Source organism: Ambystoma mexicanum, chromosome 4p (genome assembly GCF_040938575.1).
Source record: "Ambystoma mexicanum isolate Mex_15411 chromosome 4p, UKY_AmexF1_1, whole genome shotgun sequence".
In the NCBI taxonomy this organism is placed as follows: Eukaryota; Metazoa; Chordata; class Amphibia; order Caudata; family Ambystomatidae; genus Ambystoma; species Ambystoma mexicanum.
Window position 1 is genome coordinate 46,038,938 of NC_090927.1, and position 15,148 is coordinate 46,054,085.

At 44.7% G+C, this 15,148-nt stretch overlaps 1 pseudogene; it reads right to left on the reverse strand.

The window, feature by feature from the left end:
* LOC138452966 (zinc finger protein 208-like) overlaps window positions 1–15,148 on the reverse strand; it is a 300,800-nt pseudogene that overhangs the window by 228,795 nt on the left and 56,857 nt on the right.

Genomic DNA, 15,148 nt, shown 5'->3' on the forward strand with positions numbered 1-15,148 from the left:
AAGGAGGCTGAGCGAAGGGCTCCAGAAGGAGAGTATTTGGGAAGATAGCGTTGTAGATAGTAAGGGCCCAGGCCTCAGAAAGCCTTGTGGACTATGCACAGGATCTTGTACTTGATCCTTGCAGCCACAGGGAGCCAGTGGAGAGATTTCAGTGCCGGAGAAATGCTGTCCCTGGGCTCGAGGCCAAGGATAAGTTTTGCAGTTCTGTTCTGGATAGGTTGAAGAGGTCGGAGAGTAGAAGTAGGAAGATTGAAAAAGACTGTTGCAGTAAGTCTGGTGAGAACCAGGGCTCTGGAGACAATGAGCCCCTGGGGGAAGGTGAGAAAAGGCAGAATACCTCTGAGGAGGTGCAGTTGGTAGTGGGACTTTTTGGACATGTCCAAGATGTGAGAAGAGAAGGAGAGAGCAGAGTCGAAGATGACCATCCAGATATTTTGCCTCACTGGTGGGTGGGGGCGCAGGAGAGTGAGAGTGGGAAAGTGGAACCAGAGGTCCCAATGAGGACGATCTCGGTCTTGCTGGCATTAAGGCAGATGTCGTTAGCAGCACACCAGGACTGAATTGTGGACAGACAGTCAAGAATGAACGAGGAGGAGGAAGAGGCAGAGGGTAGCCTGAAAGAGAGCTGTGTGTCATCCACATAGCACTGAATGTTGGAGGTAAAAGCAGAGATTTTGTGGTACAGAGGAGCCATGTAGACATTGAAGAACCAGGGGGATAGATAAGATCCCTGGGGGACACCACAAATGGAGAAGGTAATAATGCCCAGGGTATCACACAGACGTGAGATCAGGATGTTGTGGTCTACTGTATCAAAAGCAGAGAAGAGGTCAAGGAGAATGAGGACAGAGGGAGAGTTGGAGTCAAGGTTTCAGAGCAGGTCTTCATGGGTGTTCAGAAGAGTGGTTTCCGTGCCTCTGGATGCTCTAAAGCCAGACTGATGGTCATGGAGACAACCAACAGATTAGGTGTGGAGGGTAAGCTGAGAGAGAGCCAAGTTCTCCAGGAGTTTGCCCAAGAATGGAGTGATGGAGACTGGGCGATAATTAGCCAGAATGGAAGGGTCAGCAGAGGGTTTTTAAGCTGAGGGTGCACAAGAGAGTACTTGAGAGAAGTGGGGAAGACTCTAGTGCCGAAGGATAGGTTGCAGAGGTTTGCCAAGGCTGGAGCTAGAGTCAATGTTGTCCTTGATGGTTTTGGAGGGGCAGGGGTCCACCTGTTTGGAGGAGGGTTTCATAGACCAGACTTGTCTAGAAACCTCCTCAGGTGTGACAGGGGAGAAGGAGGAGAGAAGGGGGAGTGGTGGAGGCAGCTGAGGGGAGGGGGGTCCAGGAGATGATGGTGCAAGAGTGGGTGCAGAGGAGAGAGATGAAAGGATGTCCTGTGTTTTGGCGGTGAAGTGTGCAGCTGAGGCCCCATAAAGGGACTGGGTGGGTGCAATAGAGGACGAGGCTGCAGTAGGGTTTGCTAGCTCCTTACACTGACTTTGAAAAGTTTGGCTGTATTGTTGGAAGCCACGGAGATGCAGGCTCATTCAAAAGACTCTGAACTAATGCAGTTGAAATGATGTTACACACTAAACTGAATGCTAGAAAGTAAATCGCAATTGGGAGCGCAAGCTGATCAATGGAAAATCAGAAACATGTGAACATTATGAATGCCTTGAGGGCAGAAGCACAGAGACATTGAACATTGTGAGAACTACAAGTACAACTACAAGAACCAAGAAGCCTTGGTGTTGCAAGTTTTTGAACGTTGTGAAAACTGGGAAATTGTTTTAAGGAAAGTCGAAGTGATCATGCAAAGGTCTTTGACAGGAAAAGCTAAATTATAACTAAGTGGATTGAAACTTGGGAAAGGAAATCCCAAGGTGTAGAAAAGATAGCAGGTTCGAGCCCGGCAGAGAGAAGCCTGTGCGGTACTGTCATCCATTACTTGTTAAGAAGTTAATTCTACGTTGATGACAAGGTGGAGGAGGCCTGAAAGATCTGTTGAACTGTTATGTTATTCCAGTAAACCAGAGTGTGCCAAATCTGATAGAACTAACTGTGCCAGCCACCTGTCCTTTTTTACTACCCCCGTGCCTTTGAACGTGGGGAAGGGAGCGGTTACTTAAGGCATTCTGACATTTCTTTTGTGACACTATCTTTTTTAATTTCCCATTACACACTTGTTACGTGAGAAGGAGGGCTAGATTATTTTATTTTTTAGTATAGGCCTTTTTATTTTGACTGCACTGACGTGGACTGGTTTATCATTTATTTTATGGTCGGGATTACTCACGTTAGGATTAGGGCTAGTCAGAAGTTACCCCAACCTGGCTGAAAGTAAAATAAAGGTTTTTGAAGTTTACAGCTATTGTCTTTGTGTTTACTGTTAATACCATGCCTTTCTTACAGAGCACTGAGGTTAGATAAGTATCAAGGGAGAGGGGCGGAGGGAAACAGCAAGGAGGATACATGCAAGAACCCACACATTGCAATGAAAAGTCACACAGAAATGCAAGGCAAAAGAGCCGCAGCAAAACCATTAAAGGGGAATGGAGGTAAGTACAGCATCATCAATTCATTCAGGAGGCTACAAAAAAGACAGGACTCATGAATTCGAGTTCCCAGGATTTATTTACATGAAAGTCAAATAAGCTGATCAGAAAAATAATGAGCTCAAAAACCAAGTCTCTCACAGGAAGTTACGCGGTCTCACTTCTCAGATGCATTGTCAGCTTTCCAGGATTTTCTGAACCCTTGAAAGTCGCTTGGTTGTTCATAGCAGGCTTCCTAGGGGTTCCTGAAACCTATTACCACCCCTATTTCTACAAGACTTACCAAGCAATTCCTGTTGGCAACACATCCAGCTAAAGGTAGGTGTAGTTCCCGTCAGATTGAGGTGGTCAGAAGTAGACACCCCACCCTTCCTAAAACCCCAGGCATACTCAGGGCCAGACACCATCCTTCTACAAAGTTTGGGGGCTTCTTCTTTGTCATCCTGACTATTCCTCCGCTGGCCTCCTTGCCTGAATCTTGTTCTGTCTCCTGAGCCTGTCTTTGGACATCCTGGCCTCCTCCTGCCTTTCTGATAAATCCTGTTATGGGGGAGTCCCCTTCCTCCTCCTCTTCTTCTTCTCAAGCCCGATCTCACTGCATGTTATTGACTCCTCCTTACTACATCCACCTGTCCCATCTCTCATTGTCCCGAATACCTCCATAATGTTCCTTGTAATGTTCTTCAACCACAGGGCTGAAGCTTCTCTAACAACCGACACGGTCTGAATGAGCTCTTTCAGTTGTAAAGTTGTCTTCCTTTTCCCCCTGGGATGGGCTTTAACTATTTTATTGTTTTTTTTATAAAGTGCCTAATACCATACCGGAATTCGGTTTCTAAGTGCGGATCCGGGATTCGAACCCTGTTGCTCTGTGTCGTCTTGCTTCTAAGACCAGCGCTTTGCCCCTGTGCTATCCTTGTGGTTATGGTATTGAACTACGTTATGTAATTGTGGCAGGGATGGGATTTGTTGCTGCTCCTGGAATCACTTTGGCAGCAGGGGGATGGCCCTGGCTTGCACCCGATCTGTCCGCCATATTGGATGCCACTTCTCCCGCCCTGCTACTCTCTAGTGTTGCCCTACAGGACCCCATATGCTCCCTTTTTTTCCTCAGCATGTGAGCTAAATGTTTTAAAAACTCTTGGAAAAGTTTTAAACCCCTACATTTGTGCAAGAAAATGGGCCTTACTACAAGTTTGGCAGTGCAGGAAAAAAGTGGTGGTAATCCAGTTGCCAACTTTTCTTTTGGTAACGGAATTACTACCAGTTTCACAAACCGATGAATCATACATTTGGAGGTAAAGTGGAGGATTTACCTCCAACAGCAAGGTGGAATTTTTCTACCTAAATAAAGTAAGGATAGTCTGAGTCAGTAAGTTCAATTTAAGTCTGTCTGTGTCTGAAACCTAGACTTGCCCTCACAACTAAAGCTAAACAATGGGTAGGGATATCAGCAACCAAAGCAATAGTGTTCAAACAAATGTTCTGAGCTTCTTCCAACTTCTGGCTTGCTCTTGGCTCCCTTCCCCAAGTTCAAGACAGATCCACCAAATGGCCTCGGGGTTCCCTTCCCCAAGTTCAACACAGTTCCACAAAATGGTATCGGGGTTCCCTTCCCCAAGTTCAACAGAGTTTCACAAAAACGGCTCAGGGTTCCCTTCCTCCAAGTAGGCAGCTCTTCTGCCTTTTCTTTCCGTCACTTGAACAATCTTATGCTGACCAGCTTCGGTCTTTTGACTTCGCTTGGTTTACTCCAAGTCAGGGCTCCTCTGTCTAGGGGCAGTTCGGACCACAAGGTCTACCCATGACAGGTTAGGCCTTGACACTGTGAAACAGTTCATTCTTTCTCATAGGACTTCCTTGACAAAAGAGGTTTCCTTTCTGTATCTGTGTCATTAGTCCACATATGTTCCTGTTTCACTTTAACAGCTTCTTGACTTTACCAACATGCGACCCTCGCACACTTCCCTTTGTGGTATTTCTCCTGGTTACCACTTTGTTTTGACACTATCCAACTATCCAATAGTATTTTGCTTTTTTAATTCTGTCTCTTTAAATTCATCTCGTTTGCAAATGTACATCACGTGCTGTTTCATTAGTTCGATGTACTCATTTCTTTTCCACAGTTCATCATTCAAAACTCATGATGGCAACTTGGTCGGTATTCAATAGTTCATGTTTGGTCTCCAGACCCATTTGTTATGCATTTTCACTTGACCGGCATCCACCGTTACACACACCATGCCCCTGGAGTGGCCCGGCCTGAGTGTTCCTTCCCTGTCACTCACCGGTGTGCGTCCGCTCCTTGAGGTGCTCTGGTTTCGCTCTCAGGTTCTTGCTGGCTCCTCTCTCACTCCTGGGGTGCTTCGGCGAGCAGCGCTTGCTTCCTCAAGATTATCCTGCAGCAGTCGGCGGACTCAGGGAGATCTTTGTTGTGACCACTCCCAACAGGGAACACATGGCATAGGACTCTGCACAGCTCCTGACACTTTTGCGGCCCGCTGTGGCCTCAGCTTCTTCCTGGCATCTCTGCAGTAGTTGCGTCCTTTTCACCGGCCCATATTCTGCCTGCTCCACTTCAGATTGCCACGCTCTCCTGCCCACCTGGATCTCGAATTCCACTCTGCTTTTGATTTCTCCTTTTATACACCTGCAATAATTTCAGAGGTTGCTGGCGTTGCCTGACCATAGTAATGCCTGACCCTCAACATTCCTCATCTTAGTACCAGAGTGGTGCAATGACAAGTTAGTATGTACTACTCCTAGTCGCCTCTTCCTTGTCCCAGTACTATAGTGATATGAATGTGGGGAAATCAGGGGAAGTGAATGGTAACAGCCTATAAAGTCAGGGGGGAGGGTAAGGATGTTCTAACATTCTGTGCACTGACTAAGGCTTTCTCTACATGGCTGCACTAAGGTTTAGGTAGGCTGCTTTTCACACTGAAGCATTTCTGACATTCAGAGCACCGATAAGGTTTGGCTCCTGTGTGGCTTCTCTCATGGGTAGTTAGGTTGCTTTTCTCACTGAAGCATTTCTGACATTCAGTGCACTGACACGGTTTGGCTCCTGTGTGGCTTCTCTCAGGTATAGTTAGGCTTGCTTTTCTCACTAAAGCATTTCTGACATTCAGAGCACCGATAAGGTTTGGCTCCTGTATGGATTCTCTCATGGGTAGTTAGGCTGATTTTCTGACTAAAGCATTTTTGACATTCAGAGCACCGATAGGGGTTGGCTCCTGTGTGGCTTCTCTCATGGATAGTTAAGCTGCTTTTTACACTGAAGCATTTCTGACATTCAGAGAGGTTTGGCTCCTGTATGGATTCTCTCATGGGTAGTTAGGCTGCTTTTCACACTGAAGCCTTTCTGACATTCAGAGCACTGATAAGGTTTGACTCCTATTTGAATCTGTCATGGGTGGTTAAATGGCTTTTGTGACTGAAGCATTTCTGACATTCTGAGCACCAATGAGGTTTGGATTAGCTCCTGTGTGGCTTCTCTCATGGGTAGTTAGGCTGCTTTTCTGACTAAAGCATTTCTGACATTCAGAGCACCGATAAGGTTTGGCTCCTGTGTGCCTTCTCTCATGGATAGTTAGGTTGCTTTTATCACTGAAACATTTCTGACATTTAGAGCACCGATACGGTTTGGCTCCTGTGTGGCTTCTCTCATGGGTAGTTAGCTTGCTTTTCTCACTGAAGCATTTCTGACATTCAGAGCACCGATAAGGTTTGGCTCCTGTATGGATTCTCTCATGGGTAGTTAGGCTGCTTTTCTGACTAAAGCATTTCTGACATTCAGAGCACCGATAAGGTTTGGCTCCTGTGTGGCTTCTCTCATGGGTGGTTAGGCTGCTTTTCACACTGAAGCATTTCTGACATTCAGAGCACTGATAAGGTTTGGCTCCTGTGTGGCTTCTCTCATGGGTGGTTAGGCTGATTTTCTGACTAAAGCATTTCTGACATTCAGAGCACTGATAAGGTTTGGCTCCTGTGTGGCTTCTCTCATGTTTAGTAAGGCTGCTTTTGTCACTGAAGCATTTCTGACATTCAGAGCACCGATAAGGTTTGGCTCCTGTGTGGCTTCTCTCATGTTTAGTTAGGCTGCTTTTCACACTGAAGCATTTCTGACATTCAGAGCACTGATAAGGTTTGACTCCTGTATGAATTCTCTCATGGGTGGTTAAATGGTTTTTCTGACTAAAGTATTTCTGACATTCAGAGCACTGATAAGGTTTGGCTCCTGTATGGATTCTCTCATGGGTGGTTAGGTCTCTTTTCACACTGAAGCATTTCTGACATTCAGAGCACCGATAAGGTTTGGCTCCTGTATGGATTCTCTCATGGATAGTTAGGTTGCTTTTAACACTGAAGCATTTCTGACATTCAGAGCACTGATAAGGTTTGGCTCCTGTGTGGCTTCTCTCATGGGTAGTTAGCTTGCTTTTCTCACTGAAGCATTTCTGACATTCAGAGCAGAGATAAGGTTTGGCTCCTGTGTGGCTTCTCTCATGGGTAGTTAGGTAGCTTTTCTTACTGAAGCATTTCTGACATTCAGAGCACCGATAAGGTGTGGCTCCTGTGTGGCTTCTCTCGTGGGTAGTTAGGTGGCTTTTCTGACTGAAGCATTTCTGACATTCAGAGCACAGATACGGTTTGGCTCCTGTGTGGCTTCTCTCATGGATAGTTAGGTGGCTTTTCTGACTGAAGCATTTCTGACATTCAGAGCACCGATACGGTTTGGCTCCTGTGTGGCTTCTCTCATGGGTAGTTAGGTTGCATTTGTGACTGAACCTTTTCTGACATTCAGAGCACCTATAAGGTTTGGCTCCCGTGTGGCTTCTCTGGTGGGTAGTTAGTTTGCTTTTCTCACAGAAGCATTTCGGACATTCAGAGCACTGATATGGCTTGGCTCCTGTGTGGCTTCTCTCATGGGAAGTTAGGTGGCTTTTCTGACTGAAGCATTTTGGACATTCAGAGCACTGATATGGCTTGGCTCCTGTGTGACTTCTCTCATGGGTAGTTAAGTGGCTTTTCTGGCAGAAGCATTTCTGACATTCAGAGCACCGATACGGCTTGGCAACTGTGTGGCTTGTCTCATGAGTAGTTAGCTTGCTTTTCCAACTGACGCTTTTCTGCCATTGAATGCACGGATAAGGATTTACTCTTGTGTGGCTCCTCTCATGTTGAGCTGGATATTTTTTCTGACTGAATTTCTGACACTCTGTGCACTGATGAGGATTTTCTCCTGTGTGGGTTTTTTCATTTTGAGCAGGATGGGTTTTAAAACTGAAGCTTTTATGGCATTCATTGTCCAGGCAAGGTTTCTCTGGGGGTTTCATTTCTCCAGCTTGGATTGTGTTTTGCAAGAATGCCACAGCAAGTTAACCTCAATGCAGGGTCAGCCCTTTGTATAGAATTCTCTATATTCATCTCTCAGTGCGCTCCTGGTTATAATTACAGTGTGCAAAGGAAAGCTCTGTTTAGGAGCTCCGATTCTCCGCATCTGTGAGTCCATGCAGGTTGTGTTTTTGATAACTTCACCCATGTGGGTGTTCCCAGAAGAATCTTAATTCTTTAACGTCTTATGCTCTTTTCACAATCAGCATACTAACATGTTGTTAGGGTTACTGCATCCAACCTTGGCATGTAGTGTTTTTCGAATTCAATGCATTGATATGTTTTTCTACTATTTGCAATCTTTATAAATAAAAAGCTTTGACTTTGGAATTACTTTTTTATCCAAATGCGAACTTGCTTTGGCTCTCCTGCTCACCCGTGTATGTATTTTAAGTTTTAATTTTTCAGAAGCATTTCCTTCTTCCGTTACCTTGACACGAATAGAAATAATGTTCTTAATCCGTAGCTTACTCCACCCCCAGTTCCTGACCAGACTGGGCTTCTAGAATCTTCCATTCCATGAGGCATCCGACCTCCCTTTTGTTCCAAGTAAAGTCATTCTTGGGGCATTTCAATTCATTACTTTTTGCTTTTTCTGTGCAGACTTTAGAAAGCTGTAAAAGAAAATGGACACATTAGCTAGCTTTCTAAACATAAAGAACGACGTAACAATAGGCATTTATAGTTTCTTCATTGTTGAAATAGTGTTTTATTGGTTTACAAACATTTCACATGTCTTTAAGGCTTCAAATTCTAAACCAAAGTCCAAACTTAGCCAAAGTTAAGGCACCCTCCTTTCCCCTTAAAGCTCCAAGCTAGCATGTTGCATCTTTCCGATCCTCCTATTTCTCTACAAATCTCCTCTGCATTTTATTCAGTCTTTGTGCAGAGCCCTAAATGGGTGCAGATGCCTTAGTGACCCCACCCTTCCCTTTTCATTACATACTCTACAAATACTTTCAAAGTTTGGAATTTAATGCGATCTCCCAGCACCCGTCTTAACTGGTTCACCCAGAGCTCCTCTTTCAGCCATTTCAGAAATATACTGGGGTTTCCCTAAGGCCTTATATCCAAATAAGAGTGCTCATGTTCTACCTGGCAAACCAAGTATGAAAATCGACCTCTGAATAAAGATATTCCATGCAGGAGATGTTCCCCAAGCCAAGGGATCTTCTCTAAAGTGCGTCCTCTATGCATTTCAGTCAAGTGGCTACAGTACATTTTATCAAACGTCCACATACCGTTCATAATCAGGGAGATGTTTATTGTTTCAGGCTCATGATTTACCCACATTATTCTCGAGCTTGGTTATTACTACTTTTTACAGAGAGTCTCTTGTATTTATGAGTACAACTCAATAAAAGGGTTAGCAGCTCCAAACACCCAAACATTTAATTCAAACATCCCCCCCCCAGTACGAGGAGGAATGCCACCGGTGGGGGTGGGGGGGGGGAATGATGGGAGAACTGTGCCCCAATGTGAGATGACCGCGGCCATGCCGCCCCAATGCGAGACTCATAACAACCCAAAACAAGCGTGGAATGACCGTGTGGCGCCAAACCAAGACGCAGACAACACTAATGCAGCCAACGATGAACTGGACACAGATAGTGAATATGTGAGTTCAAGCGATTCAGAGCTTGAGGATGAGGAAGATGGAGATGAATTGCCTGTAAGGGACACTGAAAAGTCAGCGGAGTGGGTGTCGCAGAGAGTGAGAAGCGAGAGTGAGAATGGATCAAAACGAAACAACAGTCCCTCGCCCACCCCGGCAAGAATCATGGAAACTATAGACTTGGTAAGGGCAGAACAAGATGACCAGCACGCAATAAGGGGGGGTGAAGTGGGTTGTGAGTCCAAGCTGGAAGTATGCACCGTGATGGTACATTGTGCCCATGCCCACGACGAGTCAACAACAAACAGCAACTACCCACCACTGCATGCTAGGAGTGATGAGTGCAAACATGTCTCTGGTAGGAGGAGGTCGGCAAGCGGGAATTCAAATTGTGACCCTCCAGAAGTCCTCGGGGAGCCCAGAAATCATTCTGATATCACACGAGAGGAGGAGGCCACACCCAATGATGAAAGGAATGAAAAAAATCAAGAAAACAACCGAATAATAAATGCGGTGTGCCAAATGAGGAGACCGCCTTAACGACGCCAGTCACCCCAGTTGAGACATCTCCTAGCCATGAAAGACGTCTAAGTAGGCTCTCAGGAGATCACGTAGATGAGTCGTCTAAACCACCCCACAAGGGTTCATCGCTAAAGATCCTAGCATGGACAAGAGTGACCTCAATGCATAAGGGGAACGGAAAAAACTTAAAGTACCAGGACCAAAAGACGAAAAAAGATGACTTAGTGGCAAACAAAACAAGCTCTTCAGTTATAAAACCCCCTGATGTAGAATCAATCGGAAAACTGAACATCGGGGTGACTGAAGAGGCCCCCACCGAGGAGTGGGTGTGTGCTGCGCGATGGAAGGAAGGAACACCTAAAGACGGAACGGCCGAGCCGCCTCGTAGAAGAGATTCAGTAGGACTCGCAGATCAACTCCTGAGAGACCTAGTGGAATTGAATTCCAACTTGTCAAAACATCGAAAAAGCTCATTAATAACCTGCTGTGGAAAGTAATCTCCACAAATTGATGGCCAAATGACCAAGGAAAAGAGTCTACTTGACATGGATGACTCTAGAAGAAAATACACCATCCTTTGAGGCCAGAAATGATGAGATCTTGGTCTCACAAAAAAGGAGCCGGAGAAAGCTAAGCTCGAATTCCGACCACAAAGATGCAAACAAAAGATTTAAAAGAAACTCAAGACAGAGTTTGACGCCTAAACCGGGGTCCCCGAGCAAGCATGTGACAAAACCAGGTCCAGCCGTGTTGGATGACGTAGAAAATATGCCGTCTCCTAAAAAGAGAAGTTCGCAGCCTGGTTAACATTCGGATTCGGTGACTCTTGAAACAGCAATGGACGAAAAGAAGTTAGTGGAGACCATAGTCGGAAAGTTGAGCCCGACACTGATGTCAGCCACAACAATAGCAGTAGCACCATTGCTCAAACTTTACGAAAATCTAAATGAAAGCCTCCGGGACCAAACAACCTTGGTCGCCCTGTTAAACTCAAAAATTGTAAAACTCGAGTTGGATCTGAGAGACATGACGGCTCAGGTTGTGACAACCAGAAGAGGCAATGACATTTCATTAACGGCACTAAGAGAATCTTTAAAAACGACAACGGAAGACAAAAGACTCTTCGCAGAAGTGACGAAACAAGCTTTAATGCTCTTCCAAAAAGATCGAGAACATAGAACAGCTGAAGTAGGGACGTGTGTCCCCCAAAAAACCCAGCAGAATGCAGAAACAGGACGCATGGGGAACTCAATAGACGACAAAAATGAACCTGTACCAGAGGACAGAACGTCAAAACCAAACTCTCTGCTCACAAAACCAAAAAGTATTCAGAACTGTTGTTCTGAAATAGACTCTGAGATAACCATTGTGTTGAGTGACAGTCCAAAAGACACAAATTAAAAAAAGGTTCCTAGTGCAGAAGACAAAGTGAAAATCAATGAGGTAAAAAGAAAGAACAACAAAGCCACCATGAAAGAGATTAAAGAGAGTGATAGAATCTTGATGACCACATCCTATGATTTATCACCAAAAGAAGGGAGGGTGGATGAAATTGACCTTACGGAGACAATACAAAAGGGAAAGGAAGACAAAAGAAGTGAGAATGAAGTTGTGGAGGAGCCGAGAGTAGGTGGTAACGACAATGAGGCGAGGACTACTCTAGTAAACTCCAAAGCTGACGACATGACCGAAAAAAAGAATGAAACTGAGTGGTTTGACATCTTTGATTCCAAAAAATTAAAAGAGAGCACCGGCCTAAACACGCAAGGCCGAGTCACTGCTCCAAAACAGAGTAAATGTAAAAAGAAATCCAAAAACCAGCAAATACAGAAGAACAAAAAGCCTCGAAGCACAGCGAACTTCTTTCGGAACATAAAAGCGCTAACTATCACAGTAAACAACACTGAACCTACAGGCCCAAATAGCAAAAAATGCACTAGAGAGTCCAGTAAGGCTGACGGATCAACGGTTGCTGAATTGCCTTCAATGAGGAAGACTCAGCCCTTAGAGATAACGGAAAAAGAAGTCAAACAAAAAGCCCCAGTGGAGATTGAAAATGATGATGAGGACGAAGAACTACTGAATATATCAATTTATAGCTCTTCGGTAACTGATGACGTGGGCGCTGAAGGCGTCAGTGAGAGTGACGTGGAAGGCAATGTAAAAAACCAACACGATAAAAAGAAGGGAGAACCGATCGTGACAGGCAAGACCCCGTCGGACACTGAGCCTGAGAGAGAAAAGGGGCAACCAGGCGAGAGAGCCTTCTCATGGCCTCAAACTCCAAAAGAAGAAGATTCCCCCCTAAAGAATAAGTGTCCTAATGAGGGACCTGCTAAACACTTCTTTACGTTAGAAGAGAGACGTATAAGAAGCATCCAAGGTCAACAAAAACCAATGGTGTGTAACACACCGGGACCAGCAACCAAGTCAATCAAGAAAGATTCGACAGACGAACTGATAGAGGAGGCCTAAGCGGCAGCAACCTCAATTTCAGAAAGTGGGAGGGAAACCTCTAATCCTATTGATCATACAAACAAATCTACCAACAATGACAAAGCGACTGGATATAGAATTTTGGTGGAAAAAATCAATTGTAACAAAAGTGATCCGTCGCTAAAGAGATACACAGTACTACAGATATTTCAAAAGATCCCAGCACTGAGATCTGTAAAGAGTCCTCAAATTGAAAGGGTCGAAATAATAGCAGACTCGAATCAAAAATTTGTCTTGCTACACATTGTGGGAAAAAAGGTTGTGGAACAGATCATGACAAACGAGAGACAACTGTTGAACGCAGGCTACCAAGTATACGAGGTTGACAGTACATTGGGAGGAGAAGACTGTGGTACTTCGACAGACAATGGCCCGCAGAGAAACAAAAAAGACTCACAGTAGTCCTCTTGACTGGATAACAGTGCAAAAATGGAAGGTCACGACATAGCCAAAAGAAAATCAGTGGGCGAGGATGTTGGTGAACAGTTCTCACTGGAAGAGATAAAACTGAAAGAAATTAAAATAACAGTGGAGAACAGCGAGAACACAAAGAGAGTGATGTGTAAGGACAACTCGTCTACAGAGGAGGAATCATATGCATGGGGATGGATAGCAAAATCCCTAAATGGAACATCGATGAGTTAATGCCTAGAGGAAAAGTTGGTGATAACCTCTTGGAACACGAGAGGGTTCACCCATCTGCTGAGCTCTGCACCCGTACACCTGAGGAATGCCGACATTATATGCACACAAGAAACATGGTTAACAAGTACACCATGTGTAGAAGGCTTCGAGGTAGCTTTCAATCCTGCAATCTGCAAAGAGAAAGGCCGCCCAATGTCGGGTCAGCGAACCCTGATAAACAGAAAAAGCGGTCTGAGAATTAAGAATGCTTGGAACATTTCACCCCATCTCCAAATGACTTGTATTGATCCAGTGAACATGGTAACATCAGATAATCAGACCATTTACATCCTAAATGTCTACTGGAACACAACCATGAAATTGCATTCAAAATTTGAAGATGACATCTTAGATGCAATTGACAGCATACTACTGAGTGAACCACAAGCTTCAATAATTATATGTGGAGACTTTAATATGAAATTGATCGAGAACCCACAATCAAAGCAACAAGTGAATAGCAGAGAAAAAATAAACTATGAGCGATGGCTTGATGAGATGTCGTTTAGAAATCTAGTAATGGAGGAACAAAGGGTGATACTCCAGCTAGACCGACCTGGACACGAGGAACCCAAAATTCAATACTGGATTATATGTTTGTTTCAGGCAATATATTCCAGGAAATTGATTCATTTAAAGTGATTAACACTAAACACAGTGACCACAACATGGTGGTAGCGGAATGGAATAACATCAACAAAATAGAGCGCAAACAATGGAGAAAAGTTCTATCCTTGGTCCCAGGTCGCAACAAGACTGCGTATAAATCAGTGCGACATTGTGACAATTACCGAACTGCTACTGGAAGCGCAAGACCAGAATCCCTCAAGGTCAATGGAATATCAACAGTTCTTTGAGATCTACAAAATCAAGAAAAAAACGTCCCAGACGAGACCTGTGATACAAAAACACAAATATGACCCTGAGGTAGCTGCCAGAAAGAGAGGTAAGAAAAATTATAAGGAAAATACGTGCCGCAAACCCAGAGGACCTAATGGTGCAGATAAAAAAGGAAAACAACTGGTGCAAAAATCGCAAGGCAACCATGGAACAACGGGACGCGGAAGCAATGCTGAAGGCTCTAAATCGAAGGAACACAAGAGGCTTTTGGGACATTATTAATGACACAAAGAACTCTGATAAAGCACTACTATCAAGTACAGTTCTGGAAAAGGACTGGGAAAACCACTTCATAGCACTATTTAAAAGAAGAAAAACTTTGAGCCCGACAAAAGTGGAGACAAGCCAGCAGTGGGAAATCGAAATGGAGAGAGACGATATACGAACTACCATCAGAAAATGTAACGCCTCTCGCGCTGCGGGTCCAGACGGTTTGTCAAACGCAGATCTTAAGGCAAACAGCGAAGAATGGGCAGACTTTTGTTACACACTCTTCACCGCCATAAAAAAGGAAGGGAAAATACCTGAGACTTGGAAATCTGGGATAATTGTCCTGATCTACAAGAAAGGTATTCGCTCAGACCCGGCAAACTATCGTCCAATTGCCTTACTGGATGTAGTGGGGAAGGTGTTCGCCTCGATGCTACTAGCCAATTGACCACGTGGATCCAGGAAGAGAAAACATACGACGAACGCCAGTCAGGGTTTGTTAAAGGTGTAGGTTGTGGTGTAAACCTACTCATCCTGAACCTGTTAAAAATCGACGTCATTAGAACGGGACGAAAAATATATCTGGCGTTTATTGACATGGCGAACGCCTTTGATGGCGTGGATAGAGAAACCCTGTGGGAAAAACTTAAAGAAAGGGGGTGCAATGAGAGTCTCATCCACGCTATCAGCGAGCTGTATTCCGACACCTATATTCAGGTGAGACTAGATCGTGAGGGAAACCTAACCAACCCCATACCAACAGAGAGAGGTGTGAAACAAGG